Genomic DNA, 24,229 nt, shown 5'->3' with positions numbered 1-24,229 from the left:
GGCCGTGAGAGATGGTGATGGCTTAAGGAGGAGGCCGTCATTCAACTGCGAACAAATCTTGGCTGTTGACGATGACGACGATGATGATGACATTGATGAATTATGGATATATAAATTGTAATCATTAATTTATTTTTAATTATTTTTCGTTAAACTTGTTAGTCTGAATAAAATAATCGTTTGGCCGTGCCTGCCTTGCAGCCAACACAAGAACATCGTGCATATTCCTTCCACATGTGCTTCTGCTGACTTGTGCCGATTTGCGCTGACTGATGTTGGAGTTCCATTCCTGTGAACGGCACGGGTTATTGCCAGCGAGTAAGAAAACAAGTCACAGATAACAGCCTCTACCGGGGAAAGTTAAACGCGATAATGCACTCCGGATACAATCTGCTACATTTTCTTACGATATTTGATAACGCTGACAGTCCCCCAACAATCGCATACACACACACACTCAGACGTCTCTGAAGAAGATATCAACTCGTGTATTTGTGTTGATCTCATTCCTTTCAATTTCCTATCAAATACTGGGTGCCAGTGTTGGGCGCTAAGGCATAGCCAAACGAAGCAAATGTCAAATTGTCTGAGCTCAAGCTGATACGGGGATTTCACTGGAGTTGTGCACTTTTTAATAAAAATTTAAAACAAAAAATTTTAGACTTGCTTTTCGTGCTTAGTTTGTTGTCATTCCCCCGCCACTTCCGATTAACACGGTTGGCTACATACGGTGCGAAAGAAGTTGAAGATAGATAGATGCAACCCCTATCACTACCATCGAACAAAGATGGTAACTGCATCGCATGCTCACAGACACGCTTCTGCGGCCGTTTGGAACGCTCTTCCTTCAGATATTAGGAAGCCACTGGAGCTATGCAATTTTAAGTCACCTCTATTTAAGACGCATTTCTTTAGAACTTCTTTTTTCTGTTTAAAGACAACCGCAAGGGGTGCTCCAGGTTCATGAAAATATAGAGGCACCAAACATCGTCTCAAGCTCATTGCCTTATAGAAAACAGAAAAGCTCATAGTCCGAATGAGACGAAAATAATGTTCTGATAATAATTGACTCTCTTACCGTAATTACTTAACGCAACTGTGATATAATTGAGCCACGTAGTTTATTCCGCGAATCATGGTCATACTCACCTGTTGTACGGGCTCAGCCACCATCAGAATAAAATAGATTTTTCTCCGCTGTCTCCGGGCATGAGATGAGCACTGCCCCAATGCTCATTTGACTTGTTCAACTTATCTCCACGAGTATCTTAAGCACAAGTGAAAATGCTCTTCTCGTGCTTACGGCCCGAAGTGATGGAAATTCCACATTCCTACTTAACGGGTGGCTTAAGAGGGCAACCACTATTGACTTCCCACGACTTGGTATTCATTGTAATAACCCTGGACAGATGAGGAACGTCAGTCTCCCAGTTGCATCCAGCAGTGCGTCGATTCTCCTCCCCCCCCACCTCCCCCGTGCCATAGCAATGCGAAATTTCTACCTCTGGCTGAAGATCGTAAACAGGAGATGAGCGTCAATATCTCAACGCTCATTTGAGCAGCAAGACACTTTGACTTTTTTGCTTTTGAGTCACATGTCGCACACACACACGCACACACACACACACGCACACACACGCACACACACACACACGCACACACATACACTCCCATTTCTATTTAGCCAAGCGTGGCGTTGTTTCATTCAGACGCTGTCTCCCCGACAGACCTGGTCTTCACCTGAGGACGGCTGCTTGCGTTGTGGCCGAAACGTCGTGAGAATTATTTTATTATGTTTTATTTTTATTATTTTATTACTTCCCTTCTACGTGACTTTACCGAAAGAACCAAGAAGATGACTCCCATTTCTGTTTGGGGTCCTCAGTGGGATGTCACCAGCACCACCACCACCACAGCCCAAACTCACCCCACCTGCCTTCTGCGTAGGTGCCGCTGCAATGGGCAATCAGCAAAGCGTGCCGATTGTGTGTGTTGGTGTTGGTGGTGGCGATTCTAAAGGGGAACTTGCAATGTTGCCGCAAGTAAGTTAAGTACACGCACGCGTTCAGCCCCTTGTTTTTTCCAATCCACTGCTGGATGACGGCTGCCGCAAGCCGTATAGCTCTTTGGGGAGGGGGGGGGCTTTTCGGCCGTACTTCACCATGCCGGTCAGTGCGGGTTTGCGAGGTTCATTGCGAATCACTTCCCCGCCCACCACCAATCATGCTTCATGCAATTTAGAGCTGGCGTACTTCCGATTAGCACGGTTGGTTACGTACGGCGCGAAAGAAGTGCAACGCACACACGTACACCAACGGTTGCGACCAGAGGGGCAGCGTCAGGTTAACTACAACCCGAGGTGGTATATCCAAAGGTACCCCCATCCCATTCTCATTCTATTATATAAATACTGCTGTAGAGAGGGTTGAGGGGGGGGGGGTTTCTGGGAATGTTGCCAGGGTTGGGGAGTGAAGGGGGTGGGAGGGGCGCAACTCTGGAAATGCCACAAGGTGGGCCCTAAAACATTTATTTTGTGTTCCTCCGATATTTTCTGTCCCAGATATCGGCCTCTCGCCCAGCCAGTAACACTGCCACTGTATTCAACTTGGTAACGCAGTGCCGCACGTTACGTCAGAGAGAGAGGGAGTGAGAGGGGACGACTCGGAGAGAGAGGACGACTCGGAGAGAGGACGACTCAGAGAGAGAGGGCGACTCAGAGAGAGAGGGAGGACGACTGGGATTTAAAGGCGACTCAGATGCGCCAAGAGGAGGCACCACAAACGTGCGGGAAGGCAGCAGCAGGAGCAGCCACGCGGTGAGGCTCCAGCGCTTGCAGCGATTGTATTCGTGCTACATCATGCGTTTTGACAGTGAAAGGGAGTCCAATAACAATAGACATTGTTTATTTACACGTTACGCTGTGTGCATTTCTTCGGCGAGGACATCGCATGAATCAACGTTTTCTGGTTATACAACTTCCTTGTTACACAACTTCCTTGTATAACCCGGAGTATTTGTGTTCTTTGGTTTTTTTGTTGTTATTGTGTTTTTTCAAACACCGGAATTTAATTAAATTATCACCGCGGTGTGCGCGTTCCCTCCGCCGAGTCCGCCAAATGTCAACAAAGGCCGGGCGTGGTGTTGGCTACCCACCCCTCGTGTGCCGTGCCGGCCTTTATAGGTGCTCGCTAACAGCACTTGCCCCTACATTCTGTGAAGGCTATACGGGGGATCTTTGTATTTTTTGTATGTATGTTGAATTTCTTTCGCAGACAACTGTGGACACTGACGTAAATAAGGCCAAGATATTTTCTACACTTAAATATTGTGTGGGGGGGGGGGGGGGGGCGGGGAGTGCGGGGGGGGGGGTATTTTAACAATTGGACGTATTGGCGGTGCAGTATGAGGTGCAACATAAGACACCGGTCCTCATGCAGTCTGACGATGTCGCTGTTGGCCTTGTAAGTTTTAGAGGGGCTTGGTTTGGCCCGATTTTTTTTATTTAGTATACATTTATACTTAAAAATTTGATCTGTATTGTATTATGATTGTTATTGAGATAAAAATCGAAATATAATTTTTTGCACTTTTTGTATGCAGCATGGACGGGTTGTGCTTTTTCTGTAGGATTTTATTGTTTACGTATGTGATGTTTAGATTTGTGTACAATTAATTTTAGGTGTATCTTGTATTTTTATTGTTTGTTGCGGTTGAACCCAAATCAAGAGCCAAATGGCTCACAGGGTAAATCCTGATAAATAACAACTTAAAATGAAATGAAACTGAGTGAGCTTCAAGGCTCCCTATCAGAAGTTGCACTGAGATTCAGCAAGCTGCTTTCCCATTCGAACGTGGGACACCACGAGTCGCAAGCCTTTAAGTGCCACCGTCCGCCAAGAAACGGTTCGGGAAACGAATCGAGGAACCGTCCGACCGAGTCTCGGGCACGAGCCAAACCTGCGTTTGAAACACGGAGGCAGACAATCGTCATCGGACTGAGTGCTGCTCTACGGCAACAAGACTGTGAAGCTTCACGTTTAGCCGCTCACGAGGTTCGTCTTCCGACTGCTTCGACATCGCGAGAACTAATTTGGACGCACCACCCCGCAAGATTTCTTACCGGGATTGTGAATCACAGGAAAAATATTTATTACGAAAAAATGTGTGTTTTTTTTTTTTATATGTGTACTGTGCATTGGTGTACGGTTCCGCCGATACGTTGAAATCAGGAAACAATATTCCGCCACAAAACAGCAAACATCTACGCAATATAAACTAAATCATTATTCGACATATTCTTAAAACCGAAGATGATTGCAACAATAAAACACAACATGACCAGACGCGTTCCGAGGAATAGAACGCGTCCGAGAGGTGCGTCCACCGAGGAGACGGAGCGATGGAATCAACTCGTTTGCAGGCGCTCGGTGGATTATCACACCGAGCGATCGTCAGAGCTGGCGACGGCTTGGGGGTGGCCTCCATCCAGCAGTGGATGGATCACGGCGGACAAGAACGGCGACGAACATCCTCGCAGCGGCAGCTTTTGGCTGGCCATCGAACGTGCGGTCACCACGTCGAGCAGCCGTCTGGAACGCTCTTCCTTCCGATATTAGGAAACCGCTGGAGCTATGCACTTTTCAATCTATATTCTAGATTGAAAACTCATTCGTTTAGAACTGTTTTGTGTGTTTAGTTTGTTGTCCTTTCCCCCGCGCCTCCCATTAGCACTGTTGGCTACGTATCGGTTCGCGAAAACAAGTTCAATGTTCGTACGACGCGCACTGGAAACCCGCGCTGATCCGCGTGTACACGAGGTGCGGAGGAAAACACTGCTTCGAGAAATTCGCAGAAACGACACGGCGGGGATTTGTTTGGACGGCCGTAACGGTTGCTCCAGGGGTCCATAGCCTGGGACCGATGGTTGCAGGGGCCCAGGAATAACCAGGCTAAGGTAGCCGCGTAGAGCATTGTGACCGCAACGGGTCCAGCCATGCCCGCGTTGCCCCAGGCAATCGCGGCAGCGTCTTGCTCCGCTTCGACGGGATGATGAGTGTCTTTAATACATCCACTGGACTGCTTCTTAGCTCAAGCCAGGAAGCCTGAAATGAACCTGATAACCTTCCCGTCGCCTAAGAGACTAGGGTCTGGATGCTTGTGCCGAGTAATAATAATAATATAAATTTACAGCCCTTTGTTAAACATTCATCACCCGGCGATGAAATAACCGCGGTTGGAAAAGTCATCTCCTTGGTGATATCTTTCCGTACCTGTAATTGTTTAGATATCACTGCCTTTGTTAATCCGCCTGCTGGATGAAAAATTGCCATTTTCTGTTTTAATTACCCGCGAATGACTCAAATGGGAAACTCTTGGCAAGCATTGCCTAACACCCCCCCCCCTACTCCGAAACTTTGCAGTGCTCCCTCCGAAGTAACAGTTTGAGACTCGTCCATAATAGAAGTTTTTTTGGGTTAGATCGCGTAAACGTAAATGTGTCATTAAACCCGCCACCACCCGACACAGCCAATTTAGTAAGGGTTTACACTATGGGAACCTCATTTGCCAGCAAAAATATGATAATTGGTTTTTTACCCTTCTATCTGGCAACAAAACCTTTTTACAAGGAGTCATGTTTGCATAGATCGCAATACCTGCAGTCATAATACAAACAAAAGAACATAACTCTGATAATGTGCACTGTCCTTGAAAGCTGTCTCGGGTGTGGTCCAATCAACTTCAAGGACAGTGCACATTATCAGAGTTATGTTCTTTTGTTTGTATTATGACTGCAGGTATTGCGGTCTATGCAAACATGACTCCTTGTAAAAAGGTGTCAGTTTTGTTGCCAGATAGAAGGGTAAAAAACCAATTATCTTAGTAAGGGTTATCACGCAAACAGAATACCCCAATTCGTCAATAGTACAGCACACCGGTGTGTTGGAGAGAAAATCCACGACATTTACAATCTGAGTCCGACGTTTCGCCAGCAATTCCAACTAGCCTCATCATCAGGCGACAGCCAGATTCGTGGAGAACTCCTCCTGTTTCGTTCCTTAAATAGAGGGGTAGATGTGATGACGTCACTTGTGAGCACCTTCACGTGCGAAGGGGGGGGGGGTTAATGAATGCATATAAATTACAATGGGTATCCATTGCCGGTTGGGTTATTCATATGGCAATCAACGCACATTATGCATGCACAGTTTGAGACTCAGTGAGGCTCTTTTTTCCCGGGTAAATTAACGTAAAACAACTGCAATGAACGACGCTTCCCCATGCCGTGCCTGTGATTGAGATTTGTCTGACCGCACTTCACCCCGATGGTCGCTTGTGCATTCATGAAGCGTCGTCGAGGACCGGTTCACACGTCACTCCTCGCCACTGATGTTAGCCGTGCCCGGGTACTCAGACTCAGCTCTTATTGTCGGTGTGCTTAACCGCTGCACCACCAATCATAAATTGAAGTCCAGCGAATTAATAATGCACAGCAAATACTGGTTTAAAAATATAAATTCCCCCCCCCCCCCCACCGCGTGAAGCATCTGGACACGCGATTGCATTTAGACACTATTATATAATTGTAAATGATATTGGATTGCATAGGGTTACATGTTAAGCAATGCATCAACCTTATCAGCAATCCCACCAGCTTTACTGGCCTAAGACTCTGAGAGACAGACAGGGTACTGAAGAGCTTCGGAGGGGATTATTCTGACATGTGAAGGACGTCCGCTGAACTTCTGTCTTTCGCGTTCATTGGAAAAACCGTGAAATTGAAACTTAACGTTTCTCTGGCCTCTTGGAAAGTCGGTCAAACCAAAGAGACAGACAGACGTTCCCATGCAAGTCGAAAAGAAAAGGTGGCCTGTTTTTTTTACCAATTCCAGCCTTTCACAACCATTTACACTTTCACCCGTTGTTAAAAGACATTTACGAGATATGATGGCAGGAATGGATCGGCATATTAAGCGCTGGTATCAGATTATTGGACCCGGCGAGGCCCGGGGATGTCGAGTTAAACACTATACCCCCACTCAGGATCAATGCCGTCTGAGCGGGAATTAACTTCAATTTAGCCGGTTGGAAATTCCCGTATTAAATGCAAAGTGGATGCCCCATCCATTCACATTGGGACGATGAATCATGGAAAAATACATCTAACCCTATATTGCATTGCAGCATCTTTGACATTGCGAAGTTTTTTTTTTTGCCAGAGCACAGAGTGTGTAACATTATAATCCATTTTTGGAGATCACAGTATCTGGGGCCTATAACTCAATCAACCAGAATGTGCCCGATCTTGTCAGATATCGGAAGCTAAGCAAGGTTAATCCTGGATAATATTTTTTACGGGCAACTGCATTATATGATAGCTGAAATAAGCTGCGGTGCCACGCAGCGGACGCCAGAGAGCACATCAATACAACCTATCGTTCTACTGTATTTCTATGCTCCTACGTCGGGTCCTACATCAATGTATATGCTCCTGCGCCTACACTGCCCGCCCTTCACTGACTACAATGCTGAGCCTCGATGACCCGCGCTGTAGGGAGGCCGTTATCCAGCAGTGGATTTGTAAATGGCTGTACATGTACATCATATTTCGGGGTTGTATGGTGAGGTTAGCAGACCAGGCATTAGGAGGTCCACTGTCTCTTTCACATGAAGAGGAGGTATTACAGATCCAGCCCGAAATGATTAAACCATTCAATTTACCGTCGTCTCAAAGAGTTGGCAGAATCGCCGAAACACCGCCTTCAAATTTATATTCCGGGCAGTGCCAAGCCAGAGGCCATGTGCACCCCCACCCCCCCCCCCCCTATGTCGTGGGGCTAAATTCGCGGACTAAAGTCTAGGGCTAAGGCATTGCGGGAAGAAGTCGATTTGGAGCGACGGTTGCTTTAGGTGTGCCGAACGATAAACGCTCTGGATCAGAGGCTTATGCGCGGCAGCGCGTGGGTTGGGTAACCTTGGCCAGTGCCCCAAGGACGGAAAGATCTGACAACACTGTTGTGACTGCCCTTTGACCCCGGCTGCTGATGGGGGGGGAGGGGAAAGAAAGAAGAAGATTGTTCCTGATTAAAACCGCCATTCCACGGATACCATCGTGGGGAAATTGCGACAAATAATGACCTCGGTGCGAGTAAATGAAATCTTTAAAATCAACACCGGTTATAATTCCACCAAGCTGCACTGAAGCAGAGTGGTGTGAAGCGGGGTCAAACAAATTCCCATGACTGGAACAGCACAGGGGAGGTCTTTCACAACAGCAGTGGATTGACAGATGCCTGCATTTTATTATTTTAGTCTATAATTTCAAAATCACCTGCATGACACTTATCGGGCTATAAACACAGTCAATGTCTCAGGTCTCCATCGAGAACGTGGTTATTTAAACAATAGATTGTGGTTGCATTCAAAGGCATTGTTATTACACGTGCATTGGAATTATATCCCAGTGCACATACACACCTGTCCTGGCTCTCACGTATTCGGGCCCTGATCTCTTCAGGCTCTCACCGGGTTCCGGCTCTCACCTGGTTCAGGTTCTTACCTGCCCAGGCTTTCACCAATCTAGGATTTCACCTGTCCAGGCTCTCACTAGATGCAGGCTCTCACCTATCCAGGCTAACTCCCGTTCAGGCTCTCACCTGTCCAGAGTCTCACCAGTCCAGGCTCACTCCCGTTCAGTCTCTCACCTGGTGCAGGTTCTCACCTGGTTCAGGCTCTCACTCGTTCAGTGTCCCACCTGGTCCAGACTTTCATCTGGTTCAGGCTTTCACTCGTTCAGTCTCTCACCTTGCCCAGGCTTTCATCTGGTTCAGGCTCTCACCTGTCCACCTGGTTCAGGCTCCCACCTGTCCAGGTTCTTACCTGGTTCAGGCTCTCACCCGTTCAGCCTCTCACCTGGTTCAGGTTTTTACCTGGTTCAGGCTCTCACCTGTCCAGGATCTCCCCTGTCCAGGATCTCACCTGGTTCTGGCTCTCACCAATCCAGGCTCTCGCCTGTTCAGTCTCTCCCCTCTGCAGGCTCCCAAACTCGGGACTCTAATCTTGGGCTCCACGCCGCATCTGAGTTGTCAATCGCACATTGCGTCTGATTTTTCAAAATCAGTGAACGTTATACTTTGTGATTATTATTGTAGCAGCAGCAGCGACATTTTGTACTTATTTTAATGAAAAGCAGAAGAAAACATCCGATTGGAAAGATTGTGTTGTGTTTACGGGATGCTACTTTAATCAGCCATCAATAAAAAATCTTTGCTTGTATAATTCCTCCTATATAATTTTAGTGGGGTATCTATAAATTGATCGTATTTTGCCGCACCTGAAATTATAATTATTGTTTCCCTCTGCGTGTGGAACAAATGACAACTGTTCCCAGACATATTCTTGGTTCTTTCGGTAAAGTTACGTAGAAAAAAAAACAAGAAAATGAATCCCTGCAGTCACAAAAGCTTGAAATCAAAATGTTTCCAGACAGTTTTAATGGGCAATTGAATTTCTTACTTGGCCATTATGAATGTAATTGCTCTTCCACTGTAACCTATTCATCAGATAAAATAGATTTTACCGAAAACTAAGTTCTTTTTTTAAACTTTACTCCGCTTTATCATTAACCGTTATTGAACGTGTTGGTTTTTTAATGTTGCACAATCGCTGTGAATGTTCCCAATTGTGCATTTCATTGCTTTGGTTCATGACCAATTCACCTGGAGTGGTGCCGATACCCATCACATCTCCGAAGCTAAGCAGGTTTGAGCCCGGATAGTTCTTGGATGGGTGACCACCGCGCATAGAAACAGGAGTTGTAGGCTGCTGCATGGCGACATTGTCAGCAAGAGGGCAGTGTTGTACTCAGCGCTGCATTAACCCACAGCTCAGCGGTCTTCATTGTGTAATGCGGGCGCGGGCGACCTCCCGGATGTGACGTCACGGAGAGGTGGAGTTAGGTGACGTGGGAGGAAAGGTTAAGGTTCTTAAGGGAGGAGACCGGAAGAGGAAGGCAGAACGAGTGGGACTGGACCAGAGTAAGGCCACGTGGGCAAAGCCAAGGGGTGGCAGCGGCGGCCAGCGGTGGCCAGCTAAGGGAGCAGCCAGCGGAGCTGCGAGAGAAGACAGCGGTGGGGCGGCTGGAGAGAAGGCGGACGAGGAGCTGCGGGGGACACAGCCGGCGAGGCTGTGTGTGAGGGAGAGGCTACGAGAGCGACGAGAGGAGAGAGAGGCTGAGAGAACGACGAGGGGAGAAACTGCAGGAGAGCAGTATCAGTGTCAGTATAGAGTCTTATAGAAGGACAGCCGTGCGGGTTAAGAGAGAAGAACCGAATAAAGGACACCAAGCCAGACATCGTGGTCGAGTCCTTTATTACATTGGTGTCGGAAGTGCAACGGCATGTCGAAACAAGTGAGAAAGAAAAATGTTCCAGCGCCGGCATCGGCTTCTTCGTCCGAAGACGAAGACTTCCCTCCAAACATGGATCCTGCCAGGGTGGTGGAGGAGAGCCCTGCTGAAACGAGTGCGGGGACGGGAGTGGAAGATGTAGCCACAGTGTCAGGGCCGCCGACACCATCAGACGCTGATCGGCGATGGCTGCAGGTGGCTGAGCAACTGGAGACTCTCAAGGACGCCCTGGGCCAATTGTGTCATCTCGTCACCCCAAGCACGGCGACGGAGAGAGCGGAGAGTGCTCCACAGGCCGCCACGGGTTCTTCACTCCCGGCGCCATGGGCCACGCGGCAGGAGGCCGCCATCTTGCGCGTGCCGCGGCGGGAATCCGCCATCTTGACCACGCCGCGATTCGACGCCATTTTGAATTTGCCTCCGGAGGAACCATCGGCGGAGGGCGGAGTGAAGCGAAGTCGGAGTCGCCATCTCACCACGGTCAAGGAATTCGCCATTGGGGGCGACTGGAGCGCTTTCGCCTGCAGATTTTTAGCGGCGGTCCGTTCTGCGAGATGGACCGATGCTGAGGCCTTGGAAGTGTTGCCGACTCTTCTGGACGACGAATCTGTTCGTTTTTTTCGCTCCATTAAGGCCGAGAAGAAGAGGACATTATATGGAGTTTTTCAAGAAATGGCCGACGCCTACGAGCCACCTGACGACGCGCATCGGCGATTCGCTCAACGACAACGAGCGCCCGAGGAGTCGCCTGTGGCGTACAGGGGTGCAGTGCTTGATTTGGCTATGGCCGCGTATCCAGATACAACACCTGACCTGCTCGAGCCTCTCATCTTGGGCAAGATGCTCGAGCTGTCGCGGGATCTTGGGATTCCCATGCCGGTGTGCGGGCATGAGAAGCTCACCTCCCGGGCGGCGGCGAAATGTCTGGATGCACAATTCAACCTACGACGATGGAAACAGGTCACGGCGTGGACAGGGGGGCCCGTCGCGGAGGGTGGCGCTCTGGGTTGGGACCCTACGAAGTCGGTATACGTGCCGGATGAGCGGGGCCCTCAGGAGCTGACGGCCGCCTCGGTGCCATGGTCAGGCCGCGGTGGACCGGCCTCTCGTGCTGCACCGCCGATACGCGGGCGGCGCGATGCAAGGCCTGCGCTTCGGCGCAACGACGCCGATTGCTTCCGCTGCGGACGGAAGGGCCACTACGCGAAGGACTGCTGGGCCCGCATCCCGGGTCCGCCACAACAGGAGGCCTCATTACCGGCCAAGCCGCCCAAGGATCCACCGAAACAGGCAAGTCGGCACGCACCAGACACCCGGCAAGGCTTTACACCTCACCCATCACCTTCGTTGTGCGGTCATAGTGTTGTTGTTAAAGAGGGACCTTCGACGGGGCCTTGTCGCTCTGTGACGCAGTGGCGCAAATTGGCACGGAGGGTTGTTGCGGCCGCTACGGGTTCGTCCACCGTGCCGGGGTCTATACAAGGGGTGGACGTGCGCATTTTGGTCGATTCCGGGGCGTCCGCGACTATTATTTCGGATGTCATTTTTCATCTGTTAGGCATCCCACCCGGGGCCGTGCGTCCGGTTTACGGGTCGTGCGTCGCTGCGAACGGGGGTAGTATGGGCATCGTGGGCCAGGTGGACGCTAAAATATCTATTGGGGATGTGTCGGCCTCGGGCGTTGTGTTGATTTCAAGATCCTTGGCAGTTCCCTGTTTATTGGGCACTGATTTTCTGGCTAAGATGCCTATTTTGATCAAAATTAATGAGAATTGTATTGAACTGCCGGGTGGCCGTCAAATTTCGTTTCTGCCGTCGCCCTGGGGGCGACCTGCTTCGGCCGTACAAGTGCAGGCGCTATCCGTGGCATCTGTTGATATTCCACCTGGTTCACAGATGCTTATTCCCCTGCGGTATCGGAAGCCCCTGCCTGGTCGGCTGGGAGCGGTTGGGATCTTGTTGTCACCTTCAGCCTCGATAACGGCCGGATCGGCGCTGGTCGGAGCGCAGACCATCGTCCGGCCAGACCAATTACCGTTTTTGCAGGTGCTCAATGCGGGTACGGAAAATGTCTGTGTCCCAGCCGGCACGGTTGTGGCACATGCCACCACGGCATTTACGGCTCACGATTGTTCGCATAGCCAGGGAGTGGTTGCTGGTGTTTCCGAGCCTGTGGCTTCGGATGACCGCTGGATTGCTAGCTTATGTGACGGAAATTCTTCCCTGTCTGTGGATCAACGGGGTGCGCTTCATAAATTGTTATTGACGTATTCCGATGTGTTTAGCTCCAATGATTTGGATTTGGGACGCACCTCATTGCTTCACCATCACATTGCTACAGGCGACGCTGCCCCTATTCGGTTGAATTCGCACCGAATGAGTCCGGCCGAGCGGGAACACGTTCGGGGGGCAGTGGAGGATATGTTGGCTGCGGATATTATATCGCCGTCGAACAGCCCATGGGGCGCGCCTGTGGTTTTGGTTAAGAAAAAGGATGGCAAATTGCGATTCTGTGTTGACTTTCGAAAATTGAATAAGATATCGGTGGCAGATGCGTATCCCCTGCCGCGTATGGACGACTCCCTCGACGCATTGTCGGGGGCTAAGTATTTCTCTACACTGGACCTCTCTTCGGGATTTTGGCAGCTTCCCCTTGACGAGCCCTCACGGGAGAAGACCGCATTCCGTACGCCGCAGGGGTTGTTTCAATTTAACTGCCTTCCGATGGGGCTGAATGCGGCCCCTGCCACATTTCAAAGGCTCATGGAACTCGTTTTGACGGGGTTGCAGTGGGAGACATGTCTCATATATTTGGACGATATCATCGTCTTCAGCCGCACATTTGATGAACATTTAAGGCGGCTGGAGACGGTGTTCGCGAGGATGCGCTCCGCGAACTTGAAATTTAAACCAAAGAAATGTCACCTACTGCAACGGTCCGTCCGTTATTTGGGGCACATCGTGAGTGCTGAGGGGGTGTCTACGGACCCGGAAAAAACGGCGTGCGTCCGAGATTGGCCGACTCCGGTCACCGTGGGGGATGTACGTCGCTTTCTGGGATTTGCCTCGTATTATCGAAGATTTGTACCGAATTTTGCGACCATCGCGAGGCCCTTGCACCTCCTTACGGGTAAGGGACGTAAGTTTGCGTGGGGACCGCCGGAAGAGGCGGCCTTTCAGAGTCTGCGTAATCTGTTGGCTACCGCCCCAACATTGGATTATCCGGATTTCAATCAACCGTTCATTCTTGATACGGATGCGAGCGACACAGGTATTGGCGCGGTGTTGTCTCAGTCTAAAGGGGGCGTAGAGCGCGTCGTTGCGTATGGTAGCCGGGTCCTGTCGCCCGCGGAAACACGCTACTGTGTCACTCGCAGGGAACTCTTAGCCGTTGTTTTTTTCCTACGTCAGTTTCGACCGTACCTGTACGGCCGTTCCTTTATCGTACGTACGGATCATGCGGCCTTGCAATATGCCCTTAAAATGGATCAACCTTCCGGCCAGCTGTCGCGTTGGTTGGACACGCTGCAAGAATTTTCATTTCAAATTCACCATCGTAAAGGGGTGCGCCATGCGAACGCAGACGCACTTTCTAGGTTGCCGCAGCGCTCCCCTTGCAAATGTGCGTCGGGGACGCAGAGATGTGCGCCCAGCCTACCCCCCCCTCAGCCGGTGGTATTGGCTGTGGAGAAGTCGGATGCTACTGTGGAACCGGGGCCGACTGATGGGGTTTTGAATCTGCCACGGTCTGTTTGGATAAGGGAGCAAATGATGGATGAGTCGTTAGTGTCCTTGCGGAAGCGATCCAAAGTGGAGGTTGGGGGTCCGGTTACGGAGGGTGCGCCGGAAACCGCGGTCCGAGATGGTCTGCTTATGTGGAGGGAAAGTCTCCAGGAACACTGGCGTCTAGTGGTGCCTGCGTCCCTCCGATACGAGTTGATTAGAACTCTCCATTGTGACACGCTATTACATCTGGGTGTGCAGAAGACCTTGTTGACGTTGCAACGTCATTATTTTTGGCACGGCATGTCGACGGATGTCGTGGGGCACGTCCGCGCGTGCCCTGACTGTGCCCGGCGTAAGCCTCCTAAACATCCTTATGTGCCACCCTTACAGTCAATTCGGGTGTCTCGGGTCAATGAATTGGTGGCACTGGACATTTTGGGACCTTTCCCACCTTCGGCGAGGGGTAATAAATATTTGCTGGTCGGGGTTGAGTACCTCTCCCGTTGGCCGATGGCCTGGCCGTTGCCCGATCAATCGGCCGCGGCCATTACCGACGCCTTTTTGTTCGGATATGTTATGGACAAGGGTGCGCCGGAGAGACTCCTTACGGATCAGGGCCGAAATTTTTCTTCGAAATTATTGGCGGAAGTATGCGCGGGCCTAGGGACTAAGAAGGTCCGGACATCCCCATACCATCCGCAAACGGATGGTATGGTTGAGCGGCTAAACCGGACATTGTCTGCCATGCTGTGCCACACGGTGAGTGAGCAACAATCGGATTGGGACCTGCACATCCCGGGGGTGCTTTCGGCGTACAGGATGACTCCTCATGCGGCTACGGGTTATTCGCCATTTTACCTTATGTATGGTCGGGAAAACGTGCCGCCAATGGATGTGCAGATGGGAACCGGTGTGAGGGGACCTTGTAAACCGCTTCCTGACTACATTCGGGACACTGTTCGCCGGGTCTCGGAGGCGCGGGAGAGTGCCCGTGTGGCTACGGCCAAAGCTCAGGCCCGAAATGAGAGGTACGCACGGCGTTCCAAAGGGGAGTGCCCCTGGAAGGTTGGGGACCTGGCCTGGCTCCATTGCCCGCAGGTGCGGCCGGGTACCTCTCCCAAATTTCACAAACCTTGGCGAGGGCCTGTCCGCCTCATTGAGGTTCCTAATCCTCAGTCGGCGCGTGTTCAAATTGGTTCTCGCCGCTGGTTTGTTCACACGTCGCGCTTGAAACCGTATGTTGCTCCCCTACATGATGCATCATCTCCCAATGTTGCCTTGCCGGGGTCTGTTGCTGCCGACTCTCCCCCGCCTGCGTCCATTGATCTTGCTAGAGCGCCTGTCGTACCTGTTCCAGGCAGGCCGGCCTTGACACCGGAGGGGACGAGGCGCTCTGCTCGGAGGGTGCCTGCCAGATCTGCGGGTCCTTCGAGCCCTGCAGCCCTTCCGACCCCGCTGCAGACGCATCCGCGGGACAAGCCCAAGACTGATCCTTCAAGGACACGGGACGTTGGTGGACTTCCAACAGCGACAGGGGGATTTCACCCTGTCGCTCCTCAAACTCAATCACGTTCCCGTTCCGCGGATGGGCCGCCGACCGTCCGGGACGGGCCGGCGACCCGCACACGCTCTAAATCCCTTGTGTTTCGTTGATTGTTATGTTGTATTGTTCTTACTGTGTATTTATTGCCTGCTTCTGCTACGTTATTGATTGTTGAGTTGTGTTGATTGTTCTTACTGTTATATTGCATGCTTGGTGTCCTTTGGTGTGTTACGCTCGGGTTCGCCCGCATTACTGTTGGTGTTGTTCAGCCGAGGTCGGCTGGGTTTTTCTCCACGGGGGAGGGTGGTGTAATGCGGGCGCGGGCGACCTCCCGGATGTGACGTCACGGAGAGGTGGAGTTAGGTGACGTGGGAGGAAAGGTTAAGGTTCTTAAGGGAGGAGACCGGAAGAGGAAGGCAGAACGAGTGGGACTGGACCAGAGTAAGGCCACGTGGGCAAAGCCAAGGGGTGGCAGCGGCGGCCAGCGGTGGCCAGCTAAGGGAGCAGCCAGCGGAGCTGCGAGAGAAGACAGCGGTGGGGCGGCTGGAGAGAAGGCGGACGAGGAGCTGCGGGGAACACAGCCGGCGAGGCTGTGTGTGAGGGAGAGGCTACGAGAGCGACGAGAGGAGAGAGAGGCTGAGAGAACGACGAGGGGAGAAACTGCAGGAGAGCAGTATCAGTGTCAGTATAGAGTCTTATAGAAGGACAGCCGTGCGGGTTAAGAGAGAAGAACCGAATAAAGGACACCAAGCCAGACATCGTGGTCGAGTCCTTTATTACAATTGCAAGGCCCGCAGGCCACTGGCCGCCCCTGTTGGCCTTTAGTGCACCCCCTGATGTGTGGCCCCCGACAATACACAACGAGTGACAACACACCCATCATCATCATCGGTCCTGCTGCCGTCAAACCCCCAATGATGACGTCTTATCGGCGAAAGTGGCCACCCCCTCTGCAAATTTATGAAGAACACTGCCATGGGCTAATAAAGGCTTTGGGCCCTCATTCAATATTGAAGAAGCAGCTGGGTGACGAGCACGGTGGGTCAGAAATATTTTGTCTTTCAATTGCGACGACGTCATTCTTGACTTTGCAGCAAAGAATTGTCAGTGAAGAAACACGGTCTCAGTGAGTTAATGATGTTTGGTGAACTTACCTTGAGTCGAATTAATGTGTTTATTTTACATCGGTAAATCAATGAATATGTTTAATTACTTCAATTGTTTTTGCAATATGTAATACCGTACGAGATTAGGCTCTTGCCTCCTTATTTGCCTTACGACCTCATGCGATGAATCTGGTCGTGGTTGTACTGTACTTATCTGCTTTGATTTGGATTAATACATCGTTTGTGCATGTATTACTCTGTAGCTCAGTTTTCAGTTAATTAAAGATTTGGTGAAGCTGATGATATCTGGTTGCTGAGGCACCATGTTTATCTATGACCCCAAACAAATCCAAACACCGCCTTAAAAAAAACTAGCATACACATCTTTTACTTGATATGACCCATGGCAACGCATAATGAGTTTATGTACAATATTACTTATGCCATTGAACAGGGACTCAGATTTTATAGGAGCGCTCTTGCGAATAAGATCTGATAAACAAACATGCGTTTAGCAAGCCTGGCTCTGCGGATGAGACGCAGAAGGTGAAAACCGGTTTGCTTGCTTAAACAAGTGCTACTTGATAACGATGGTCTAAAAAGCAAACAGGCCGATGGACTAAAAACACATTCCTGCGGAGGGAGCTGGTAGGAACGTTGGGTTGCTCGGTCAATGGCCAGGGTCAACGGCGGCGTGGTGTATTCCGCAAATATGCACGACTGTGAGGGCGGGCACAAGCCGGCGTGAGTAGGTTAAACGTTGAGTTTTATAAGGGCACCACGGGGTGACCAGCCCCTCCCCCACCCAGCCCCACCCCTCCCACCCCCCACCCAGCTCCACCCTCCACACCCAGCCCCTCCCCACACTCTCCACCCAGCCCCTCCCCACCCAGCCCCACCCTACCCACCCAGCCCCTCCCCACCCAGCCCTTCCCTGCACGACGGACACAATAATCCCCTTGTGGGTTGGTGTAACCAGGAGGTTCCTACCAGTAACATATTTGTATTCATATGTGGAGGCTGGGAATGAGCTTTGGATTTAAAACATTCGCTTCTGCGCTCTTGCGCAAAGTGGGGGGGATATTACACACAATAGACAGGAAGGAGAAGATCAAAAGGCTCGCATAATGCACGTGCATAATGTACGTTGACTCAGTAATCTCCCCCCCCCCCCTCACACACTTTGCGCAAGAAGCGTGATCACCACATCTACGCCTCGATATAAGGAACGAAACAGTTAGACTTCTTCACAAATCTGTCTGTCGCCTGATCAAGCTAGTTGTAATTGCTGGCGAAACGTAGTACTCAGATTGTAAATGTTGTGGCTTGGCTCTCCAACACACCGGTGTTGCTGTACTAGTTACGAATTGGCCACGTTCTGTTTACGTGACAACCCTTACTAGTTGGCTGTATCAGGTGGTGGCGGGTTTTAACCACACCTTTATATATTTGCGCGATCTAGCCCGAATAAACCTCTATTATTAAGAACGAAGCGTGCATCCGAGGCAGCCTAGCGGTCGTGTAAACGCAGGCGCCACCGCCCGCAATCGGCGTGGACAAGAGGTCACAAAGGCGCCGCTCCCAGTGCCGCTGCGGGTGTGTTGTCATTACGGTGGGAATGAGGGACAACCCTTTTCTCCTTAAGCGAGGGCAGCATACGACTTTTCAAGATGCCGTTGGCGTGCGGCCACACGAGGACAAGGCTCCACGGCGTCATCCAATAATTGCGCAAAAAGAGGGCCCTTGGAAGTGACAGAAGCGACCGCGAGAGACAGAATTACGAACGCAGTGTTTGTTGGCCAAGTCGAATAACAAAAAATAATCCTCCTCCGGTACCCGATTAGCACGGCCAAGGTGTTTGGCGGCGGCGACGGAACAAAAAATATTCTCAGGTTTTTTCGGTAAAGTCACGTAGGTAAAACATTAAAATTAATAAAAGTAAAATAAAATAAAAATCACGACGTTTCGGAGGCAACACAAGCTTCCGTCTTCAGGTGAAACCGTCACAGCCCGACAGCTGTTTCAAGTAAATGAGAGATTACAGGAGATACCACTCCGTATATATAATGGTTGAGGGGGGGGGAGGGCCAGGAATGGCCCACTTTTTATTATTATGGTAAGGTGCGGTTTGAGACTATGAATAGACTGCATAACAAAAGACTGAGCCTTTATTATGGCAGAGGTTCGGTTTGTGACTACGCCTAGCCTACATAACAAAAGTGTGAAAAAAGAAAGCTAAACCTGGTAGAAAAAACCTAAGAAATGAATCCTTGCAGTCACGAAAGCTTCAAATCTGGAAAAAAAATGTTGAATTTGTGTTGCTCATGGGGCCTATTAGGCCACACCTCGCCACGCTGGTTGGATGCGGCTTGCCAAAGGCGGAGAGCCATAGAAGGAGAGTCCAACCACCGATTTTGCCGCACTGCCCTGTGATGGCCACCACGTTAGCCCCACGGTGGCTTGCAAGATCCTGTGGTGTGCGCAGTGAATCAGCATCGCCGTGCGATGGTGGCTACGCTGCAGCATGGCCTGGAGTCCAGCGCTGGAGGCAGCGAGGGTTTGTGGATCGCACGAATGTTGCAGAACTCCTTTCCCATGGGCGTCGAGGAGGTGCCAGTATCGTGGCTCGCCGGGAGAATATGGGATGGAGTGTTGCCCACTCGTGCATGTCGAGTTTTTTTCCGGGCGCTCCGGTACCCTCGCACTTGTATAAACAATCATTCGTTGGCTGAAAACATCTTTAAAAATAGAGGACTCCAAAGCTTTGGCAATTGTTGGCATTGGCTCATAGTCTGGCTGGCTTTCAGCCTGTTCGTGGTTTCTTCGTGATTGTGAGATGCAATTTGCACGAACGACGCTATGTACAAGTAAACATTAAACGTAAATACAAGCACCATCCAGGCCCAATCTCTGCTTTGCTTCTAAGTTATGATCAAATCGGACACATTTATGATGATTTGGTCAGGGATTAATCAGCGGTATGTGGGCACTGATGAAATGAGCAACTGGAAAAGTTCATTATCTGTGCCAACAACATTCATTGGGCATTGCCTCGGCATAACGCCATTCATCAGGGATTCGCTCGCCATACATTATTCTTAGAGGCGTTGTTCAAATGTTCATTTCACTAAGAGCTCAAATTATGCCACTAATGAGAAAACATAACCCTTAAAATAAGCACTTAGGCGTGAAAATAATATTTTAATAACCAATGCCTGTCTGGCAATAGCATAAATTCTATATGACCGCCGCTGTAACGACAGCAAAATAATAATAATAGCGAGTGTGTGATGTTTCTCATTTCTGTTGCAAAGTAGATTGTTTTAGTCCTGGGTGTTATGTATTTTTTTCTTATTTCCCCGCAGCGCTGCTTTCGAAACCAAACAGCGTTGCCGACGGGCGCACTCAAACGCACGTGACATTGACGCAGTGAGCAGCTGCAAGTCCTTCCTGTGGGAGTCCGACGCGCGTGACCCGGCATCAGCCCTCGCAGCAGGAGCAGCCTGGAGCTAGCAAGGCGACTCCGATGACGGCGGCGCTACAACTGCCTTTGGTGTGTTTCGATTTAAAGCTTTCGTGACTGCAGGGATTCATTTTCTTGGTTCTTTCGGTAAAGTCACGTAGAAGGGATGTAATAAAATAATAAAAATAAAACATAATTAAATAAATATGCGAAATTCCTCTTGATATGCAAATTATTTTGTCAAGACGCCCTTTCCCCCCCACCTTTCCAACGCAGCTTATATATATATATGCTCCAAGCACGTGTGCTGTTTCATTCAGACGCTGTCGCCTCGACAGACCTGTTCTCCACCTGAAGACGGCTGCTTGCGTTGTGGCCGAAACGTCGTGAGAATTATTTTATTATGTTTTATTTTTATTATTTTATTACATCCCTTCTACGTGACTTTACCGAAAGAACCAAGAAGAAGATGCCTTTGGTGTGTCACCACCCACACACCGATCATCATCAGCAGCAGCCATGGTTCGATCCCGACCGCTGACCACGCCTGTATATTTGGAGTCTGCGCTTCTCTCTCTCGCCATGGCTGTGTGGATCTTACTCCGGGTTCTACCGGTTTCCCCTCCACATTTAGAAACACGCGTTAAGAGTATTTGGCTGCTAGAGGTTTCCACGCGACAAGCCACCTCGTTGAGCTATCATTTGTGGCCAGGTTGTTTCTGGAAAAAAGCTCAATAGCTCAGTGGGCCTTACCTGGTAAAATAAAAATTCAAATAGTTTAGTTTTAGTTTCAATTCACTCCTGGGTGAAGACCTTCCCACGCTGTGTCGGTCGTGGGAGTTTGTTCGACGATACTTCACTACGCTGGTCAGCAGCTCAAGCTGACGGAAGGGAGTGTGTATGCATGTATGTTGAACTTCTTTCGCACCGTACGTAGCTAACAACCACGCTCATCGGAAGTGCGAGGGAAGGACAACAAATAACAAAAAAGCAGTTCTAATGATATGAGTGAGGTGAGGGAGGACGCAGGCCCGGTTAAGGCATCATTCACCACCGATGCTCACCGTGGCTGGGAATCGAAAATTGGGTGACCGGGCTCATAGCGCAGCACACTAAATACTGTGCCACTAGTTCACCCCATTTTATAAAATTAGTAGGACGAATCTGACAACTAGTAGTCTTCTCCAAGGGGAGTTTGCATCAATTGACCTCCACGTGTCCACTCCAAACCGCCGTAAATGCGATTCGGACAACAAGTTGTGGTCGTTGACATTTGCACCGCAAGCGGCGTAACATCGCTCTCGCTCAGCTCATCTCCCTCCTCCATTTCCTTCCTCCACCTACCACCTCCTCATCCACCCCTCATCATCGTCCCTCCTCCATCTCCCTCCCACCTGCAGAGGGGGCCAAAGAAGAATGCCCCCCCACCGCCCGCGCCCCATGCGCCACTTCGTTACGGCGCTGACGTCCGTTTTGCTTCTCCTCCTCCTCCGCTGGCAATACTCACGGGTGAACGGCGCTCTGAACGAGGGAGTGCGAGCGCCTCATTACTGACCGTGGGGAGTGCGGAGGAGGAGGGGGGGGGGCGCCCCCTGCCCCACCCTTTTACAAACTCCCCCCGCCATACTCTTTGGTTATTTCGGTAAAGTCACGTGGGTAGAAAAATAATAGATCACGACGTTTCGATCGCAACACAAGCAATTGTAATCCGGTGGGAAAGCCACAGCAAGCATGTTTTTCTTGCTGTGGTTGTCCCACCTGATGACGATTGCTTGTGTTGCGGTCGAAACGTCGTGATCTATTATTTTTCTACCCACGTGACTTTACCGATAGAACCAACGAGTGTGGATTCCTGCAGTCACGAAAGCTTCAAATCAAGATTCCCCCCCGCCACCCCCACGTAGCGCCGCACGCAGCGTGAACGGTGACGAGTTCGTGCGCTCGCTTCGCGGACCAGCCCTGCGCAGGCGGCGTGAGCGGTGCAAGGCGAGAGAGAGAAGAACAGGGGCGGATTCTTCATTAGGGCGATTGGGCGACGCACCACCAAAGTGTGAAAGGGACTTTTTCAATCACATTAACAATCTCATTCAACCACAGAGTTACGCTAGCCGTCACTGTGCCTCTGGACATAGTCCAATCAGCGTCATGTCACGTTCTGTGGAGTACCGCCTCTTTTTGGGCGATTTCACTCTGGCTGAGAATCGCCCAGAGTGTTCCCATAGACTTACATTCAAAGATGTTTTTTTTCGAACGGCGGGCTGCTCCAATGCATTCTCTATGGCTTCCGGGAGGGCTCGCACTAACGTGCTTACGTCATCATACGTAAGCACGTTTCAGTCAACAATATTATTTGTCGCCACCTAGTGGAATTTCGATTTAAAGCTTTCGTGACTGAAGGGATTCATCTTCTTGGTTCTTTCGGTAAAGTCACGTCGAAGGGAAGTAATAAAATAATAAAAATAAAACATAATAAAATAAATCTCATGACGTTTCGGCCACAACTCAAGTAGCCGTCCTCAGGTGAAAACCAGGTTTGTCGAGGCGACAGCGTCTGAATGAAACAGCACACGTGCTTGGAGCATGTATATAAGCTGGGTTGGAAGGGGGGAAGAAATGGGGAGCCTTAACAAAATAATTTGCATATCAAGAGGAATTTAGCATATTTATGGGAAATGCAGGTATGTGATTAGTACTGCATATGCCCGTGCATTATGCAGGATTAGCAGCATCAAAAGGAGGGGATATGGGAAATTCAGGTATGTGATATGGGAAATGCAGGTATGTGAATAGTACTATTTATGCCCGTGCATTATGCAGGATTAGCAGCATCAAAGGTAGGGGATAAGGGTAGCATTAATGAAGGGAAGGAGTGTTAATAGTATGTAGCTGCAGTAACTAAAACCACCACGTAAACAACTAAAGTATAAACTACATATTATCATCAGTATACTAAATATACTCTACAATACGCTGAGTTACTAACAGTAAGTAATACATTACAATTCTACGTCGTAAAAAATATATAATATGCTTCCATCTAAACTTTATTCTCTTACATCACACGAGTCTACACCCTACTATATACTGCCATAGACAAACCCAACATTAAATTATATACTGTATTGCACACCAAAGAAAGGTTCTTCTTTTCCGACCACCTTCTAAGTGCCACGCTGCTACAAGGAGAGATGTTTCAACAGCATGGCCATACATTCCCTGTTGAGGCTCTGAACATCACTGTCAGGGCATACCCTATGTTAAATAAGGCGAAGCTGAAGACTGAACTGTCTGTCATTTATGAGAGTCCAGAATTCAAGGGCTGCTGTGGTGCACTAGCGCTGTACCAGGTTTTGCTGAAGTACAACCTCCAGGATACTTTTTCAGAGACTGTTGCTCTGTTGAACATCCTCATAACCACTCCCATGACAACTGCTGAAGCTGAGAGGTGTTTCTCAACCTTAAAGAGAATCAAGACATTCCTGAGAAATGTAATGGGACAGGAACGTCTGAATGCACTGGCTATGCTTTCCATGGAGAGGGAACTAGTCAGGAACATGCCTGCTTTCAATGAGAGAGTAATTGATCACGTTGCTACTTTGAAGGAGAGAAGAGCAAAATTTCAGTATAAGTAAGCAGTGTATTAAGCGAGTAATGTGATGTAAGCAGTGTAATAATAGTGAGTATAGAAACAAACAAGGAGATGTATTGTAATAGTCACTTTATTTTTCATTAATATTAAAGTAGTGAAGTTGCATTTACATGCTTAAGCTGTTAATTTATCCATTGCATGGGTGGACCTTATCCTTATCAATTATCCAAACATTTGCCCCCCCCCCCCCCCCTGAGAGATTTTGCAGGAGCCGCCACTGGAGAAGAACGAATTCAAAGTCAACGTGACCTCATGCTCCATTGCGTATATTTGAGAGCAGTGCTCACCTCCTCTTTGCGGCCCACAGCCAGTGGTGGTAATTCCACGTGCCCACGAC

At 49.8% G+C, this 24,229-nt stretch overlaps 1 long non-coding RNA gene across 1 annotated transcript; it reads left to right on the top strand.

Moving 5' to 3' along the window:
- The first annotated feature begins 2,641 nt into the window (after positions 1 to 2,641).
- Positions 2,642 to 24,229, top strand: LOC133341174 (uncharacterized). The gene is made up of 3 exons (XR_009755022.1): positions 2,642 to 2,815; positions 20,146 to 20,333; positions 24,101 to 24,229. It is a non-coding gene; the product is annotated as an uncharacterized LOC133341174 (long non-coding RNA).

Source organism: Lethenteron reissneri, chromosome 11 (assembly GCF_015708825.2).
Source record: "Lethenteron reissneri isolate LAM-NWPU_2019-01 chromosome 11, ASM1570882v1, whole genome shotgun sequence".
Classification (NCBI taxonomy): Eukaryota; Metazoa; Chordata; class Hyperoartia; order Petromyzontiformes; family Petromyzontidae; genus Lethenteron; species Lethenteron reissneri.
The sequence above is the reverse complement of the archived record's forward strand: the minus strand, read 5'-3'. Positions and strand labels throughout refer to the sequence as shown.